This window comes from Heterocephalus glaber, unplaced genomic scaffold, assembly GCF_053883595.1.
Source record: "Heterocephalus glaber isolate CG9 unplaced genomic scaffold, H.glaber_assembly_v1.0 deba00001461, whole genome shotgun sequence".
Lineage (NCBI taxonomy): Eukaryota > Metazoa > Chordata > Mammalia > Rodentia > Bathyergidae > Heterocephalus > Heterocephalus glaber.
This window is the reverse complement of record NW_028258308.1, coordinates 15,926,357-15,947,045: the sequence shown is the minus strand read 5'-3', so window position 1 is coordinate 15,947,045 and position 20,689 is coordinate 15,926,357. Positions and strand designations below refer to the sequence as shown.

Genomic DNA, 20,689 nt, shown 5'->3' with positions numbered 1-20,689 from the left:
CAGTATTCAACAAAACTGTAATTTCATTCCTTTTTTGCATATTAACTTTACCTTGACTTTTGTCAGTTTTTATATCTAATGCTACAAGAATGTGAATATGGCTCCCCTGCCTCTCTGTGGAGATGTTTTCTTCTCAATTTCCTATCTTACATATCATTGCACATGTAAATACCTGATGTTATTCTGTGTTTGAGCAAAATCTCGTTCAGTAACTAGCTCTCCTAAAATCACAACTCATCAAACATATCATATTACAACATGATTATCACAACCATCCTCAGCATTTTTCTCTTAGTCAGTATATCCACCCTTTAACGGGACATTATTAAGAAAGCGCAGAAATTAAACGCAGAGCAATTATTTAAATTTTACACATTCCTTTGACAGGCAAACCTGTGAAGTTATTTCAGGGTTTTGAAATTCTTTCTCTTTGTAAAATTGGGTCAAATATAGAACAATAGACATTTTGTGGGCCACCCAAAGGGCTGTAAGCTCTGAAACAAATATCATCCTAAATCATAATATTTTGTAAAGGATCCTTTCACATATAGTTGTAATGCCTGTGACTCTTCTAGTGGGGTAGGGGAGTGGCCAGAAATAATTACAAATAAACACCATTTAGATGGAATAGCTTTCAATTGAAGAAACTGTTTAATTGGAATATTAGCAGAATTAAATAGGAAGAACATTACACAATTAGAAATACACCCCTTGATTTTTGATGACCATAGATTTGCAGGTCTGGCCTAAAAAATCAGAACACAGAGAAATGAACACTAAAGGAAGAAATGAAGGATTCTAGGACCTTAGCTAAATCACTGTTTGGGTCAAGATGAATCTCAAGAAGACTGATACTTGGCATGTTCATTTCCCCACATTAATGCTATGTAAATTGGTCACTGATTGATAGCATTTATTAAAATTCCAATTTAAAATGCTAATTAAGCATTGCACACTTATAAATATCAGAACTGGGTGAGGCAAATTTTTATATTAGACTACACTGGAATATTCTACATGTATGTCTAGTTCTACTTTTTTCTTATTACAAAACTAATTATTTTCAAATTGGACAAGGATAATATCCCCTGAGAATTATCAAGGATTTACTTTGAACAAAGCTGAGCAGTAGCCGAGTAGTAGCCCATGGGGAAGAGGCGGATGAAGAGATGTGGTTTTGAACTATTTCTATCACTGAAATGTGAAGGATGGATTCTGTACATGTCTTCCAAGAAAACACACAGGCTTGGGACCACACCCATACGTGCATTAAATCAGGGCCATCATTTAGACACAGGAGTCCACCAAGGAGTTCCACAGAGACGTGTACAGTTACAAGGTACACATTCAACTTCTATTTTCTTGTACTGTTGTTGGCCATATAGACAATGTCAGGGATAATTAGCATTATGAATACTGCTTTCTGTACCTTAAGCACTTCTTGTCTAAGATCTATAGAATTCCCTGCAGTTCCATGAACAGACACTATTAAATATGTTGAATTATGTGGCTATTTTATGTTGTGAATAAATAACCACATGGAATCATACTTGCAATATTAAATGAATTTTACTTATAACTGAATTCAGTTCTTTAGGCATAAAAGCCTAATGACTGCACACCACAAGGAAGATTTTTAAAAATGCATGAACCAAACCAAATCAAAGCAAATTGTATTAAAAAAATGTCTATGAATGAGCTGTTACTTCACACTGGTACCAACTTAGCTTCACATTAAGAGTGCTTCTGACCTCTCTCTGTTTAGGCCAACAACCTTGAAGAAAAATCAGAGTGTAATGGAAACTGCGATGATTAGATTCCCTGCTAATTATGAAGCACCGAAATCACATTGTCAGCGATGCTAATAGAAAACCAAAAATCAATTACTTATAGACGTAGTAAATATATGACTATGATAAAAACTAACAGTGAGCACTTCATATTATGATTAGCATTATATTGAACATTTGACACTTTTTTTTTCCAGGCTGGGGGCAAACCCCAGGGCTTCTCGCGTATCATCCTACACAAGCACTTTATCATTGAGCTTCGTCCCTAACTTAATACATATGATTTTTTCTTTCATTCTCTAAGTCCCAATGAGCAAGTAATATTATTATTATACCATTTCATAGTTGACCAAACTGGAACTTAGTGATATTAAGAACATGGTCATATAGTTACAGAGTATCATTGCCTAGATTCAGGCCCATGTTTGATGGGCTCCTAAGGCTGACACTTAAGCATCTGAATAAATATTTATAGTATTAACTCAGTAGTTAAAACTGATACTAGGAATACAGTTCACTTTCCAAATCAATTTATCAGGATAAGCTACATCAGTTATTCGAAAACATGATATCAATTTTAGAAATTGATATTTTATAGATTTAGGAGGGGAGAAAAGAGGCATAGCACATTTCTCCTGTGTTTTGCATTTATGTCTAGGTATAAATTACCAAACAGAGCCAATATTAGCATCTTCTGCAATGAAATGGTCAAAATATATTCCTAAACACCTATTTGGGGATCGTCACAGGTCAGTATGTGCCTGTCAGTGTAGTTTGTCTAAATGGACTCTGTTAAAAATTATACCTTTGTTTATAAATAGTCTTTCTTTCTTTTTTTGGTACCAGGGATCAAACTCTTGGGCTTGCAAGGCAGACAGCGGCAAGTCTTTCATTTTTAAAATAAATATATAAAAGAAACTGTTACCAAAATTACAGTCCGCTAACATCAACTGGTACATAATAATTGTACAATTAATTCAGTTAACTGCCATGAATAAAATTTTAACTTTTATCTTATGTTTTACAAAGTGTTATTATGTTAGTAGCTCATAATTTTCTAATAACTCTGTTTTATACTGACATAAATTGTATTTAAAATCATATTTCTTGGTCCATGCTTTTTGTTCGTTTGCTTGCTTTGTTTTGATTTTTGAGGCAGAGTCTCTGTATGTAGCCCACACTGTCCTCAGGCTCACTATGTTACCCATGCTGGCCTCAAACTTTTGATCCTTCTGCCTCATCCTCTCAAGTGCTGGGATTATAGGCATATGCCATCATTCCCCACTCTGGAGCCCTTCTTTTAAAATAATTCATTTATCATTTATACTAGAATAAAAGTGAAGGTTTGAAAACAAAGTCTTTCAAGAAAAGCCAATTCATAATTTGTCACGCATGTCTATAGTAAATCTAAATGGCTAATATAATGTCTAGGTGATTCTTTAATTTATCCTACAGGATACCCCACTGACAGTATACACATTTATTTCACAACTGTCTGAAATGACCCATATTGAAAATCATTTCTAAAAGGTAAGTTTCTTATTTATTTTTAAAATGTCAGATTATTTCATAAAAATGCTGTCTGAAGTCTGATAGGCGATGAAGACCCCAAACTCTTCCTTGATGTTTTAGAAGTGGTATCCAATCATGTATGTCGTGTGCCCAAAGAACTGGTCGTTATTGTTGTCCTGATTCAGATGACCTTGGGCAGCACCCTGCTGAGTCCTCTGCAGCCTGGACAGGCAGGGAAGTGAAGGAAAACAGGATCTGGGTGTGTGTGATGAGGTCTGGATGCCTTGCAGGGGCCAATCAAGCAACACACTGAATCCAAATGACTTGGTGAGCTTCAGCTTCAGCCCTGTATTGGCAAGTGTCCAACCGGGAGGGAAGAGGGTGAGGGAAGGAGATCATTCCCTCCTGGTGGTGAGAGAAGGACAGAGGCAGGAGGGCAGCACTTCAAGAGAAATCCAGATGGCCAGCAAGAGTGAGCTGGGGGTAGGGATACCAGGAACCGCACACATAGCAATAGTGGAGAGCCCAAGTCAAGTCACCAGGTGTCCACGACAGTGTTATAAGGCACTGGATAGACAGAGAGGTACATATCTGCCTAGGGCCATCAGTGAAGCTCCAGGACTAGGAAGTCCAGGTGTAGCCAAATTGGAGGTGCAGGTCCGCAGGTGGCAAGACTAATTCCCAGGCCCACCTAGGGATGGCAGTGCTTGTCCATGCTTGGCAACCACTGGGGGTCATCTTACCTTCAGGTCTTGAAAACAGGAATGTGTTTTGGAGGGGCATTTTATATGCATTCTTTGACAGTTTAAGTTTCATTAATGTAGATGTGACGAATAAAAATGATTGCCTTAATTGGAGAGCAGTGTCTTCATTCTGGACTCTGTTTCCAGCCATTCTGTCTACCCATCCTCCAAAACATTAGTTCTCAAAAATAATTTCTAGTTAACTATTAAAAAACTAAGCACCATATCTTTGTACTTAAATACATTATTGTGAGTACTCTGTCTCAACACCAAAAGTTATTTAGTGATGACTGGTGATGAAGTGACATTGTTAGGCTAGTTGTCTATAGAGACAAATATCTATGCATAGGCCAAATGCTTCTGAAGTGAACAGAACAACAAACCACATAAACACCTCTGTTCACCCTTCGAAATTTTTATTATCAAAAGTTCCACCAGCTGCATTGACACACACCTGTAATCTCAGCATTTGGGAGGCTGAGGTAGGAGGATTCTGAGTCTGAGGGCAGCCTAGCTTACACAGCAAGTTGAAAGCTGGCCTGGAGTACATAGCAAGACCTTGCTCAAGCAAACATACAAACAAACCCAAGAAACCCAAAAAACTATGTATCAAGATAATTATTACAAATAGTTTAGCATCTTTATTGACATCTGAATAATCGATAGGCATTACTTTCAAATATTTTCATGACAGTCACATAGAATTTTTTAATGATTTTTGTAAATATAAATTATGTTTGTGCACATATTTTAAATGTCATTTTGGATGCAAATATATGCTTGACATCTTTGCTTTTTAGCAGGCCAATCTACTTTTTCAGTGTGGTTTAGAAGCCATTCTATGCCTGTAATCCTAGAACCCTGGGAGGCTGAGGCAGGAGGATCACAAGTTTGAGCCCAGCCTAGGCAATTTAGCAAGACACTGCTTCAAAGGAACACATGAAAAGGGACAAGGGAGTCGCTTAGTGTGAAAGTCCTGGGTTCAATCCCTAGTACCAAAAGAAAGAAAAAGTCATTTCCTTTTTTGAGGCTTTTATGATTCAAAAACAGTGTTCTTATGTTCCCAATGGACTCCGTAAATATCCCTTTCTAACTTTCAACATACTATACTCTACTGCCTGACTCCTTGTCTGTAACTCCCTCCAGACCATAAATACTTGAGGGTAGGCATAATTTGTTTGCTGATTCTCTAGCATGTAGCATAATTTTCTAGCATGTAACACAAAGTAGACAGTAAATAAATACCAATTTATTGATGGGTAGATGAATAGTCAGCAGAAACAAATAGTTCAAATTAAAGGCACTGCTTGCTATTTAAAACAATTCACTCATTTGTCTGTATCATGATAATCTGTAATCAATGATTCATATTCTCTCTCTCTTCCCTCTCTCTCTCTCTTTCTCCCTCTCTCTCTCTCTTTGTCTCATCCGCACACACTTCTAGCCTAACATAAACTTTTGGAGGACAGAAGCTGTGACCTAATGGTTTCTAGCACCATTAATAGTTCAAGGTCTCTATTTTTAAAGCTCTGATAAATATTTTTTTATTATAAAAATCGTAAGATTATAAAAGTAGGCATAAACTTGATATATAATTTGGTTTGGTAATACCCTCCTGGATCTCTGTCAAACACAGTCCTATCAAAAAGTAGAAGAGGTGAATAGAAATGAGGAGTAGCTGGTCACCATTTTCTCAGGAAGGGCCCTTCATATACTTGACAATGATTATTGTCAAATCTTCCCTTAAAATCCACATTGTCATGCTAAACTCAATTATTATTATTTTACTGTTTCTTCAAGAGGCTATTTTTCATCTCTTTCATCATCCTATTGGCTCTTATTAAACATCCTTTGTGTACAGCTGGTGGAGGTGGTCAAGAACCACAACCTCCAGGAACCAAGCTCTAGTTCAAAGATCTAGGCCCAGGAAGAAAAGACGGTTGTATGGGAAGACATGATTTAGTGAAAGGAAACAGAGTGAAACAAGCATTTTGCTGGATATCTCTGTTTAAATGTGCCAGCAAGACCAAGATGGGAAGCAGAGATTTATTTCTGTACTCTGGATTTACTAGCCCAGTTTCATAATGGTGATATTTATGAGAGTAGATGAGCTCTCAGAGGCATGAGTACACTGGGAACGCAAAGAGCTAAGTCTGAATCTTAGGAGATGCCTTTGGATCAGAGCCACAAAGAAGAGGTTCAGCCACTAGGGAGACAGAAGGCAACCTCTAAGAAGAGGGGAGAAGCAGTGGTATAACGTGACAAGCCCTGGAGGACAGATTTCAAGAACTGGCTCTCAGAAGGGTGGTGTAGGTGATGTATCAAAGCTCTATGTCACAGATTAATATTTATGTTGATTGAAGAAAAGCTCCTGGGAAGAAGCAATTTGTAACCTAAAGGAGAATAATTTCTGGCAGAGTAATGGGGTGAATGTCAGATTTAATGGTTGTTGAAAAGCAAGTGGATGGTGGGGAAATGGAGAAAGCTAATGTACAAACCTTTGTTTTTGTTTTTCAAAGTTTCTAGATTTGAATTCCACTCATTTATTGAATGCCTATTATGTTGCTGAAACACATACCTCAGGTACTTTCACATGAAATGCCTTCCTTAATGCTCACAGGACAGGGCTAGTTTACAACTTGGGAGGAAAACTGGATTTCCATTATTTAAAATACTCTAAAAGGAAAAATGTATTGGTTCTTGAAGGCAATTTCTACACAGGGACTGTCTCTGTTTGTCAGCACCAAGTATAAACTTTAGGTTCTTGCTAGAGACAACTTCAACAACCTAAGAGAAATCATTCAAAAATGTATATTACACATTGCATGAGAAGAAATGAATTCTCTAAGAAGAGGGGAAGAGAAGGGACAGAATAAAAAAGAGGTAGAGACAGAAGCTGTCAGGTAAGAACAACTCCAGTTATGTGTCTAGTTTTAGATGTTTTCAGCTTCGGAGTGATTGCAAATGTCTGGGGCTCCCTCTTTCTCTTAGGAAAACTAATTCAGAGGAAATCAATCTTGCAAAAAAAAATCTAGAATCATTGAAAAGTAAAATAAGAACACCTATTTAATTGATAGTAAGCCAAGTGAACAAAACTCCTGAGGCCACAGCAAACAAAAAATCATGACCACTAAGGCAAGTGTCCAGGTGAAGATTCTGAGAGCAGATCATTCAGATGTTTCACCATTCATGGTGGTAATTTGACTTCAAAATGGAAACCACTGTGAAAATATGCAGAACTATGTTATTTTTGGCCAAAGGCCTTTGCAAGATTTCTAAGAAAAGGTTTGTGCAGTGTGATCATTCAAATGAATTTTAAAGATTAAGGCAGAACAATTTAGAGTATTTTAGAATTAATTTCATAATATTACTCATTAGATCAATATATCACTTTGTCACTCTAACTACAGAGTCTAAGATGGCTTTAGTTCAGATAAGCAGCCAGTATAAGCAGAAGGGCTCTCAAAGTTAGGGACAAATATATGTTGAATAACTGTACCTTTCTGGGGCTAGATTCTACAATGGATGTTGGATAAATTTAGCTTCAAGGAATTTCTGGCAGGATTTCAGAAGATGATTAGAATGAAAAATTCTCTAACTGGAAAAGTACAGTTAGAGTAGGTTGTGATTAACAGAAATTTATGATTACTGAGAAAAGTCGTAAATTATAGCAAGGCATTTATGCCATTAAAAGCTTATTCTATTGCTTGGTAATTATTTCTAGCAATTTTAATACAAATATGTAGTATCATAATCAGTACTAGCAAAATTCTTGGCTGAAATTCAGATAAACAGGTATCTTTTTGACCATACATTAGATTAGATTTTCCTTTTCAACCTCATCTCCAGCCCTTCAGACTGGTTTGCTGCCTGACTAGCCATTATAAATGTACAGATCATGGTTTTGATTATTTTGAAGAATGAATTAATAGGTTCACACAATCATTTCCAAATGTATTCTTCCTAATGCAGATATGATTTAGAAAACAGCTATTTTTATCTTTATTTTATTCTATATGTTAAGGTATTAGCCATGTTACAGCACATGTAAAAGGTGAGAAGTCTTTCCTTCAAAAGAATAGCTACTGGGCTGGGGATTTAGCTCAGTGGTTTCGCTACCTGCTGTGCAAGCGCAAAGACCTGAGTTTGATCCCCAGTACCACAAAAAAAAAAGAATAGCTACTGATGAGTTTTTAGAAGCCAAGAGAAGTAACAAAATGTGTGAATCATATTGTTATAGATCTTACAATATATTGATGGTGACAAGGATCTAACCACAGCCATATCACGTACAGTCTATTCTTCCTACCTAAGTTTTACATATACTTATTTGTTGATGCATTCTGAGAAACATGTCATTTGATGGTTCAGTCACCATGTAAACACTGCACAGAAATCTAGATTCTAGGTCAATCACTTGATAGGGCCTCTTGATTCAATTGAGAGACTAAGTAAACACAAGATATGTGAGGGTGCTTGCAGAGTAACACAGCACACCATTTTACAGTAAAATTTTCTTATAAATAGAAAGAGTACACTCCAAAATAGTGCTTGAAAGTATAATATAGCTCCAGGAATGGAGCTGCAGGCCTGTAATCCCAGCACCCGGGAGGCTGAAGTAGGAGGATCACCACAAGCTCAAGGTCAGCGAGGCTACACAGTGAGTTCAAGGCCTGCCTGAACTACATAGCGAAACCTGTCTCAAAAAAAGAATGGTATAGTGAATACATTAACCACCAAATGCTGGACTCTAAAGGGAAATTAGTGCCCACTGGCTCACCTCTTGAAATCTCAAAGGGAAGCAAATGAGTATGACCCTACAAGTAGACAAAGCTGTATTCCTGTCCCCTTCTCTGATATTCTCTCAGGGTATCATAGTCATAAGGTTATGTGCCTAGAAGTATATCTATTCATATAAAGGAAACAGCTCTGCTACTTATTAATGATCCTAAATATTATTAACATTACTCTCCTCCCCCAGATCCTAAGAGCAAAGAAGTAGGCAGATATTAAGATGTGCCTAAAGGAAGCTGTTGAAGCAAAAGAATCACTCTTAATAGAAAATTAGAATCCCGGAGATCTTCATAGTCAAACATGAAATTGCCCTGCCACCTCTGGTTAATATGAAATTTAATTAATATCATTATATCTAACAGAAAAACTACTTTTCCTGTGCCTAAAATTAGAATGTTTATAATATTCCACATCTTTTTGTTTTACTTCTAAATGATCAAGGTAACTTTCCAAAAGAGTGAAATGTAAATCCATATTCAATTTCTCTCTGACTACGAAGAGATAAACCAACTTCAGGTCTTTCATGAAAGAAAACTAACGATCATCTTTGTTGCAGAGGCAGCAATTGCATATGCCTAAAAAGGAGATATTTGAAAATTCTTAAACTCATTTGTATGCCTATTTCCCTATTCTATTTCAAATCAATTTTCTATTTTATCACCCTCCTCCTGGCTGGCAGCTGCTCCTTCTGGGCTTTTATCTGGCCCAAGGAAGGCAGGCAGGCAACCAGTTGCCCGTTCCACTGATGCCAGTCCTGTTCCCCTGCTGGAGACCGAATGTCTAATCTCCATATTGCAAGCAGCTTCCAATTGCCCCCATCTTACAAAGCATCTTAACATTTGGATCCACAGGCTAGGGTCTTCTGTCTTTCTTTTTATTGGAAATTAAGACAATTTTTGTTTAAATAAGACTATTAGTTAAAAGGGAAAACAATAACAACCAATTTATATGGCAAGTCACTAAAGAAAAAAATTCACCTGCAATGTAAACACTAAAGAGAGAAGAAGTCATGTAATAAACCTTCTATTTGTAGACTGTCTGAAGCAATACAATTGAGAGAAAATAGCTTTCTGTAAGGGTCTGGCAAGAAGAACTGATTCTCTTGAACAAAACCATAAACTTCAATAAAATCACAGAACAGGCAAAGGCCACCAGCAATGACCATGACAATATTCCCCCTCACCCCCTAGAACAGACAACTACTTAAGTGGAAGTGGCATTTAGTCTTCTGATTTGTTTGACTTTGCATCAGACTATTCTTGGGATATACCCAGAGTTGTATTTTTACAGCCTTCAAAGATATCAGCAAAAGAACTATCTGTGCCCTAGTAATCCTCACGGAAAGGTTCCCACATCTTTCCTGTGCCCATTGTTTGGTTGATCACTGCCAAAGGGATACAGTGAAACCCTAGGTTCAGATGCAGTGTTCTGTTCTTCAGCTCCACCATCATGTTCCAGTCCAGCAAAGATGGCCGACGATTGCCCTTGGGAAGGCTTATTCTCATTTGAGTTTTCTTCCAAATGGATTTCTAAGTCCTTTTTTTACTTTTGTAGTGTATGGTACAGGAAAAATGTCATCTGGTCTAGGCCCTTAGACATAATTTGATAAACTCAAGAAAAATAGGGGAAAAAAACCTTGAAAATTTTCTCTTCCAATTTTAATTCCATGAAATACAATTATAAAATTTTACATACCAAGAAAGCTACATGGTTCCCCAAACCATGCCCTTCTTTTGATTTTCCCTTTTATCTCAAAGTTATCACTACTCCCATAGTTATCTTTTTTCTCTATCCTTATCATGTTTAGTTAGAAGTTAGTGTACTACTATTTTCAGAATTATGTCTTCTATGTTTTCTTTTTACTTTTGAAACCATCTCACTTCTAAATCTCATTATGTGCATCTTAGATACCTCAATAACCTACTTGATGGTCTCTGCATTCTCACTCCAATCTATATTCTACTTCAATCTTCCTAATGACTTATTTGCAAATGCTCCTCCCAGCTCAAATCCTTATTGGCTCCTATTGACTAAAGAATAAATTCAGTTCCTTAGTTTTTCATTTAAGGCGACCAGTGTAGTCTTATCTTGCATTTGACAATCTGACTTTTCTTACATATATTTTACCATTTTTACTACCACTCTGTATGTCATGTTGCTCCTTCTGCCTAAATACCCTTTCTTCTTCTTTCTATCTGTCTCTCTCTCTCTCTCTTTCGACTTCCATAATCACTGCCATCTCCCAAGGCCTAGCGCAGATATTATTTTATTACATGGTTTCAATTCTAAGCCAGGCTAAGCATCCTCAACTAGCTGTGCCCATAGGAACCCTAAATATGTCATGTTCCAGGCTAAGATAATTATCTCCAGTAAACTTGTATTTCATCCTGTATTACCTGGGTCAGTGAATGAAGTCTTTCTATTCATCCAAATGCTAAAGACAGAAGCCAGGATGGCATTCTTGAATATCTTCTCTTTTATCAACATTGTCTTCTCCATTCTGTATATCAAATCAACCAACAGGCCCTTTCTGTGCACCCTTTTCTATCACTCGAGTAACTAGCTTTATTAATGTAATTATTATTTTTCACTCGAATGCAATCTCATACCTGCCTTTATTTTTGTCTTCCATTGCCATACTCCATTCCATTCCATTTACAAAAATCTTTACCACAAAACCTATGTGGTTATATCCGTTCCTTAACTGAAAAATTGCAAGTGGCTGCCCATTGCTAGTAGGATAACAATCAACATCCTTAGTAAGATCTATACAAACCATTGTCATCAAGCCTCTCCCACAGTTTTAACTTCAGTCATGGTTTCTGGCACTTAGCACACGATTTTATCCTTCTCTTTGTCTAGAATAGCATCCTCCCTTGGCAACTCTTACTTGTCCTTCGGGTATCAGCTTAATTGTCTTCTCCTCTTGTTCTGAAATCTTTCCTGTCTCCTCATGGTTGGCTGCCACTTGATTACTGCACATATTTACTGCATTAAGAAAACATAACACTCACAGCACTTATTATCCTGTTCATGTTATCTTAAAAGTAATTCATATCATTAAACATAATTGGATAAATATTGGTTAAATAAGTGAATAAATGAATACATAAAATATTTAACCTGACTACAACCCAACATAAAGACTCACATGTTAGAAAAAAAATATAATAAAAACATATCAAAATTATGTATATTTAGATGTCCAACAAAGTGACAAACATACAACACAGTTTGTGCTCAAAACTACTCGAAATGACTTTTAATTCTATTTTCCTATGCAGATATTTTCTTTATTCTTTGGCAACTGATGTAATCTTCTTGTACCTTCTTGACCAATTAGTCAACATGAATCTCTTCCTGTCTATATTCTTCAGGCTCTTCTTTCCTGATTGTATTACAACATAATTTCTTATGCAAACTGTGGCTTCCTCTTAGTGATTCTAGTGCAACATACCCAAAGTTGAATATGTTACATGCCATCCTTACCTCTAATGCCACTTTCCTTCTTTTCCTTAGTAGCTCAGTTTACATATCCTTAGTATCTTAGCCCCCCACCTAGTTGACTAAAGTAGAAATTTCAGTTCTCTTTCCTTTGATTCTTAAATAAAATCCATCATTGCATTCTGCACTTCCACTTCTTTACCTACTCTCTTTTTATTTATTGACTGATGTTGTGGATTGAACTCAGGGCCTCATATTTGCTAAGCACATCCTCCACCACGGAGCTACATACCCAGCCCCTACCTTGTATTTCTATTTTTTAAATAGGTCTTGAATATCCTTCCTCCTTTTCTGTTCACAACTCTTGCTTGTCCTTCAGGTATCGGCTTAACTGCCCAGGAATAGGCCTTCATCATCTTATACCTGGAACTTTTTAATAAATTATGAAATGTTTTCTTTCTCCCCTTTCCCTCACCTCACCAGCACACTCTTTCCACTGCTACCAAAGTTATCTTTTAAAAACACAACCTGCTCATAGCTCTACTTTGTTTCCTACAAAGCCCAATCTAATCCTCTTAGTAGGATCTTTTACTTGTTTGACATTCAGACCTTGCACTTCCTTTTGAATCTTCAAATGCTGCCTTTCTTCAACACACCCTTGAATACATTTTTATAAAATAAGTCATCTACTACTCTTCAAACATACTTTGCCTCTTTACTGAGTAAGTGGCCAATAGCAATTTTCTTTACATTGGTTAACAAATTCAAATAAGTCAAATGTTTCTTCCACACATTATGTTACCTTGTAGACCAAAAATATATATCTCTATCATACACCTGTGAGACAGCAATGCACTGAGGCATAATGAAAACTAAACATGATAAACTTGGAGTCAGACCTGAGTTCAAAGTCTCCTGCTTCTCCTTACTAGATCTGTGATTTGGGGGAAATAACATTTTGAGCCTCCAGTACATATGTAAAATATGAATAATAAAACTCCTATGTCATTAAATTGTTTTCAATTGGACTGAATTAAATGAGATGATTTCTAAAGCACACTTATCAATCACAGTGCTAAAATATAGTAGATTCAGAGGCAGGTTCATATTTTATTTATCATTCAATCTCTCCATAGTACTTAGTATGTATGGTCAATGAGTAAATGTTGGTATATGAATGGTATTTGTGACAAATTTTGAATTGCTGCAATTAATATAACTGTAGCTGTTAGAGAGTCATTTAGTTCCACAGTGCTATAGTTTAGCTCTTGAGGTATCCCCCAAAAGTTTCCTGTATTGGAAGGTGACTGGATCATAAGAGTGGTATACTTACTACTGGATTAGTCTCTACTCATCAGTGGACTATTCCACTGATGAATTTTTAGCTGACACATGCTCTTAGGAGGCAGAGCCTGGTTAGAGGCCCATCATTGGGGGTGTGACTTTAAAGGATAGATCTCCCTCCCCAGATCTTCCCTTCACTGCTTCCTGGCCACCATGATGTGAGCAGCTTTCCTCCACTGCACCCCACCAAGTTTCTTCCCTGTAGCCAGCTGACCTCTCTTTCCTTAATTTGCCAATATTGGGTATTGTGTCCAGCAAAAAGGACAATGTCTAAGATATATGGTAAGAAAGATTTAGAAATTTTTCAAACTTCAAAACTAATAAATTGAATTCATATCTGTTAAGGAAAAACAGTTTTACTCCTTGGCCCTAATGGACAAGTTAAATTCAATTAGTCATGTTAAGCAAAACTTTTTTTTTTTTTTGAGACAGGGGTCTTGCCATGTTGTCAGGTTGGCTGAACTCCTGGCTCCACCCAGTGTTCTCCTGCTTGTCTCCCAGATAACTGGGACTTCAGGTGTGTGCCACTGTTCTTGGTAGCAATGAATTATTAAAAAATTGAGGCTGGGATGAAATTCAGTGATAGAGTGCTTGCCTACCATGTGCAAGGCCCTGGGTTTGACCCCTAACACTGGAAAAAACAACAAACAAATAAAAACCCTTATACGGAACTAAAGAATTTCAACTATTGGTATGATGTAAATAACAAGAGGTATTTAAATATTTCTATTTTATCATAATTTTCTATATCACATATTTTAAAAATTTATGCTATTTGCTTATTTGCTTTGTTTTTTGAGACAGGATCTTCATATACTTTCTAGGCTGACCTCAAATTGGCAATTCTCTTGCCTTAGCCTTCCAAGGGTTGGGATTACAGGTATGCACTACCATGTCCAGCTTTTATGTAATTTATATAGGTACATGCAAATAAATCTCACAATTAAATATGGTAGAATCAAGCATTAACATAATTAAAGTTTAAAAAATTTGATGGCTATAAATAAAAATTAGTTTTAAATATCCAACAGTATCAAATACTGCCCAGCAGGCCTACAATATTTTGGAATTGGGAGAAGGATGTAGGAAAAGACATAGCATCATTATTTCTATCACGAATCAGTTATGTGCAAATTGGCAAGTAATGTTTTTTGAATCTGGAAGACACAAAGATTGCTGTCTTGTTTTTGGAACATCAACAGTCATTAAACCTCCGAAGAAAACTTATAATCAAAAATATTGGGTTTTATCTCAGTGGTTCCGCTGCCTGCCTTGCAAGTGCAAGGTCTAGAGTTCAATCCTCGGTACCAAAAAACAAAAATATTGGTATTGATCAGAATCTCTGGAACGAAGTTGCCGCAGGATCAGTTGGGTCAGCAAATAAAAGAGAATATATTTCCTAGCCCTAGGAAATACTGGACTTTGCTCTTAAGTCGCACATATTTGCATATACACAAAATAGAATTTACACTTTATGTTTACTGGAACAGAGAAGCATGTATATCAACATAATTCTCTTAGCAAGAATTACCTACCAGCGATTGGAAAAATACCAATGATAGAATTTATTCTCCCTTTTATTTTGTTTGGTATTATCTATATCTTCTTGGATACATTTAAAAATTCCACTAGGAAAATTGTGCAAAATAAGTATTTTTAAATGCATTTTAAATTTTAAAAAAATATATTTTACTATTCTAATATATACAATTATGGTAAGATATAGGGACTGCACAAACTGAACAAAGTTTTTCAAAGGTTCCTTTCTGGATTCTCTGCTTAGTTCCCAGGAATTTTCAAGTAACTTTGGCCTTAGTTGATAGATAGGCTCAGTAGCTGACTCAAAGAATGCTACTGGCAGAGCCAGTATCTGTGAAACAGTCTGGCTTGATAGTTGCCCATAATATGGGCATTCTCTGTACTGAGTGAACACTAGTTAAATTGGTCAAATCCTCTCTTTGGGAAGTATTTATTTTATTTTTCAGTGCTAGAGACTGAACCTGCACTAAATACACGCACCACATTGAGCTTTTTGTCTTTAGCTAAAGTAGGAGGGTATCAGATGCACTGGTGGGAGAAGAGAAGAAAACAAGTGACCTAGTCAGGTGACACTAAGTACCTATAGTATCTCTTAATGCTCACCTACTTCCTAAAACTTGATTGAATGATTGCTGGCATGTGGTGACTGACATTTATTTCTTCTAGCTCTAGTGAAATGACTTTCTTCTTTTTCCTTTCATGTCAAATGTCTTTATAATAAATCCTCATGTAAGTAACCTGAGTACTTCCAAATCCTTACTTTCCAATAGCACTTATTGTAGTATCCATTAGTTCTCTGAATTCAAATTGGGTTTTCTCCATACATTTATTTATCATAAAAACTGAGCTTATATGAAATATCTCTTTAAAATATGTTGTATTTATAGGAAATACATTAGCATGCATTTTTTTTATTGCCAAAATGTTTTGGATAACCACCTGTCAATCACATTTTCCTTTTGTAGGAACAGAAAGGTCAGCAAGTTGGCAAAAAAAAAAAGTGACAGAACACTGAATAGGGTTTTGGTAGATGGGATAAAAAGTCTCTTCTCATGTACACAGCTGTGAGTAATGAATGCAACATGTTTGAGGCCTATTCTTGGATCAATTCCCCAAAATTTTAAACTCAACTTTTCTTGGCAAGATTTTTGGGGCCATACTGTGTATGTGTCTGAATTCTTACAGCCAAAACCTCTTAATATGAAAATTCAGCAGTATTGCATTTTGTGTAGATGTCATGACTCAAAATCAAGTCTGTTTTATGTACCATATTACTCAAGACTGACCTCTGTATTACTATAGGCTTGTTTTTAGCACAAAGTGATATTTGTCTATGTCATTTTCCATAGCTATAGATAATGATGGGCCCATATATTATCCTGTAGACTTACACTTTACAAGGAAGATAAATTGAAGGAAAACATGTTTAAGTGAATTAACAGAAAATACATATAGCTCAAATCACAACCCAACTTTTACCTTAATGAATAATAATTCTGTTGTAGAAAAGACAGCCAAGAATTTCTATTCTAGGGAATCCAGCTTCCTCTTCTCATGCAAAGGCTAAGTTCCTCTCAAAAAGGTGATCATCCTTCCCTAGAACAAAGAAAAGCTCCCTCTTTGTTGTATAAAGTTTTCCCTCTGTATTCTAAAATTAAAGTTGTATTCAAAAGATAAATTTTTTGAAAGAGAGCAATTGTTATCTCAATTATTAATATCTTTAAGGCCTAAGTGTAAAAAAAAAAAAGCAACAAAACAGATTTTGTTAATGAGTAAAAGGTTGGATATTTTACCAACTGGAAAAAATAATGTTTTGAGTTAAATTTATAAACCCAATAAGTCTTATTGAGTAGGTCTCCAGAAGTCATTCAGCACATAAAGAATTTTTCTATCAAATTCAAATATTAACACAAAAAGATTTTGAAAGTAAGCTAGAAATCATTAACAGATGCCCCAGCATGGAAATACAATATATAAAACTGAAAAGCAAATATATAAAACTGAAAAGCAAATATTTAGAAAATATGCTGGAAATTAAATATTTTTCAGCAGATATTGAACACGTTTTCTTCCTGAAAAACCTGGAATTATCCTACAAATTCAACAATTAATCATATTATAGTAAATTGCACTTTTAAAAGTATTAGCTCTAGGTTCAGAATTGTGTAAAGTTTAAAAATTTTGTCTAGGGCCGGGGATTTAGCTCAGTGGTTCCGGCGCCTGCCTTGCAAACACAAGGTCCCAAGTTTGATCCCTGGTACCAAAAAAAAAAAAAAAATTTCTTGTCAGGTAATGGAATTAAAAACAAGTTTTTATTCAATAGAAGTTATGGTAAATTACCTGGGTCTCAGATATTGAGGAATTGATAAAATGGTTAAATATTCTGAAACACAACGAGTTGATCACAAAATATTAATATTATTTACTAAATCCCAATTTTGTTTAACTTCTCTTTTAAAAGAGATTTGCATAAGTATCAAGAATGTAATGATAGTCCTTAAGTCATTGTCTTTGGAAAGTGTTTTAAATTTATTTCTTTTATGAATTTTTAAGGGTGGCGAATCTATTCTTTGTTAGCTCTATAATGTCAAAGATTCCTAACTACATAGGATATTACATTTTTAGTGGTTCTCCAATATGGGTATGTGGAAGGAGCTGCCCGCCCAATCAATTTCTTTCTCAGTTCACTTTTTGTCACTGTACAATGCTGTAAAACATCAAAGAGGACTGAACTTATGGTTCACATGTAAATACTGGCACTGCTTAAAGTCAAAAGACACCTTTACTTTCAAGCTGAATTATATTTGGAACATTTTGGAAAGAAATGCATAATAAACAATCCACCTAATATGTTCAATTTCCACTTTGGGTGTTTCTAATTCAACTTTTTCAGTTGTAAATTCAGTTGAATTCATTCAGCAAAAGAAGGCAATATATTTTGATAAACAGAATGGAACCACAAGGTCTCAGAGATTAAGCAGGGATCAATCTGATCTTGACTAACCATCTTTGTGGGCACTTTCAAACATCTGTGTTTCATCAGGAACTCCTGCAAAGGCAGTGCATACCACAATGGAAAACTTTTCTCCAACCCTTCTCCCTTTTTACTGGAATGTTTAACCAAGATTTGTTTTATGTGTCTGACAGAAAATAAATTACTAAGAAATAGTAGATTATCTGATGATTTGTGATTCTTACAGAGAAGGTTAATATGAGCTAGACAAGATCAGCATTTAGGATATATAAGAATATAAATGTTTCCAGTAGTTGTGTTAGGCAACCACAAGAATTTGGGTTGTTTTTCTTTTTTTCTTTTAGAAATAAAAATACAAACATATTACTCTTGAGACTGTAATTCAGACCAATAGAATCCTCCAAATAATGGTATAATGTTATTTATCTTCTGAAGCCATTATTTAAACAGCACAGGAGCTAACATGGAATGAAAAATAAAATGAATGAGTCATATGGTTCCCCTCCTTGGATTATTTTCCTTTTTGATAAAAATCATATAATATAAAAATATAGACATTCTCATGAAATCTGAAAATGAAGATCAATGAGCAAGTTCTATATTTTGAGGAGACATCTCAAAATTCCTTATCTATATTATGTATGCCTTGTTACCACAGAGGAGAGTCAGTTTTTATATAATATTTGTATACTCATTGGAGGTTATCTAGTAAGGTTAAATACGATTTTAAGATATCTTAATGCCAGCAAAAATTTAATTTGCTTACAAAATGACAGTTTTCTTTAATTAATGTTCCTTTCTCTTTTACTTCCTTTTGACTCCAATTCTTTAAAAAAAAAATCTGTGTCTAGGAGGGAAGACGGTGTGATACCTCCCCTTATACTCGAGAAACACATTCATTTTTCTAAGAAATTAGCTAAAAAGAGGTCAATTGCACTTATTGTAGGCACACTATATGTCTACACTTTGTGTCTTTTGTGTGTGTGTGTGATACTGGATGGATCCTAGAGCCTCACATATGCTAGGCAAGTGCTCCTACATTGAGCTAGATCCCCAGTACTCTTAATTTTTTTCTTTTGAGACAAGTTCTCATTAAGTTGTTCAGATCAGTTTCAGACTTGTGATACTCCTGCCTCAGTCTCCTGAATCTATGGCATTATAGGCATATGTTACACACTTTTTCTGGGTTTAGAACATTGACAGATAGTAAAAAAATTGTTAAATTTCTTTTTTCAGTAATTACAATATGATAAAACAATGACTAAAATTAATGTAAGGAATACATTTAACATTCACTAAATTTCAGTGAAAGTTAAGAAACATCTAAATATATTCCCCTCATGCCTTATAAGAAGCCCATTAGAATACATTAAAACTACTTTAAATCTTAAAATATGGCTTAGTATCAGCTGCCAAAATGATTTTCTAAAATTAAACATATTATTGTTATGGTTGATAATGAACAGGTGTTTCTTATTTCTTGTTTTAAAAATAAATTGGCCATCTTGGAGTTTGGGGTTATTAACATGCAAAGCTTGCATACATTCTAGAAAATGAGTGTTAGAAACGAGTGGTATTGTTCTCTTATATATTGTTGGTTTCTAATTTTCTGTATCTTATTTCACTGGGCTTTACTGACTCATTTTTAAAGTCTGGGGAATGACCACAATTTTTCAGAATATTACATCCTTCTATGTAGGACACTACTAAGAAGCCTGAAAGAAAAAATGAAGCCATATTGATGACGGCTGCGAAAACTTTTATAACATGAGTTTCATATAGTCAGAGACGATTGAGATTCAACTTTAACTTGTGCAAATATAAGGTGATCTAGAAGAAAGTTTCAAAGATGTGAGTGACTAATATTTTCTCTTTGCTCTTCAGCTCCATCTCCCTTCCTAAAGTACTACTGAGAAAATACTTTGCATTACCTGAGCAGAACTCTGAAAATAAAATGATAGTAAAGATAAATTTTAAAAATTCATACACATACACACACACACACACACACACACACACACTTGCATACACATAGAGTGAACTGAAAAGGCCAGGGCAGCTGATATGTCCACAGAATTTAAAACCATAGAAAACAAATGACCAAATGGTAACTGGCTAGGAAGAGTGAAAAGTCAAAACCCATGGCTAGCAGAAAAGGAAATCAACCAAGGGCAGGTGGATTCCTCCTCCAAGATCTCACAAAGACTTAGGAAACAAAAAAACATGGTGCTGCCAAAGTCTGCCACATGAAGATGGATTTTTGAAGTCTTTGTATTAATCATATTTTTAAAATCACCAAGCTACCATCATTTTACCATTACCAAGCTACTACCATCATGTCTAATTTTGTCTACTGTTAAGAGTTTTGTTTTGTTTTGGTACTGGGATTTTACCCATGGCCCAGTGGATGCTAGGCAAGCACTCTACTAGTGAGGTATATCTCAAGCTCATTTTTTTATCTGTTTGTTGAAACTGGGTCTTGCTATGCATTCTAGGCTTGTCTTGAACTCACTATGTAGCCCAAGCTGACTTCAAACTTCCAATCTTCT

General features: G+C 35.5%; 1 protein-coding gene across 22 annotated transcripts in view; it reads right to left on the bottom strand.

The window, feature by feature from the left end:
- Window positions 1–20,689, bottom strand: part of Tenm3 (teneurin transmembrane protein 3) — a 2,554,979-nt gene that overhangs the window by 350,333 nt on the left and 2,183,957 nt on the right. The window lies entirely within an intron of this gene.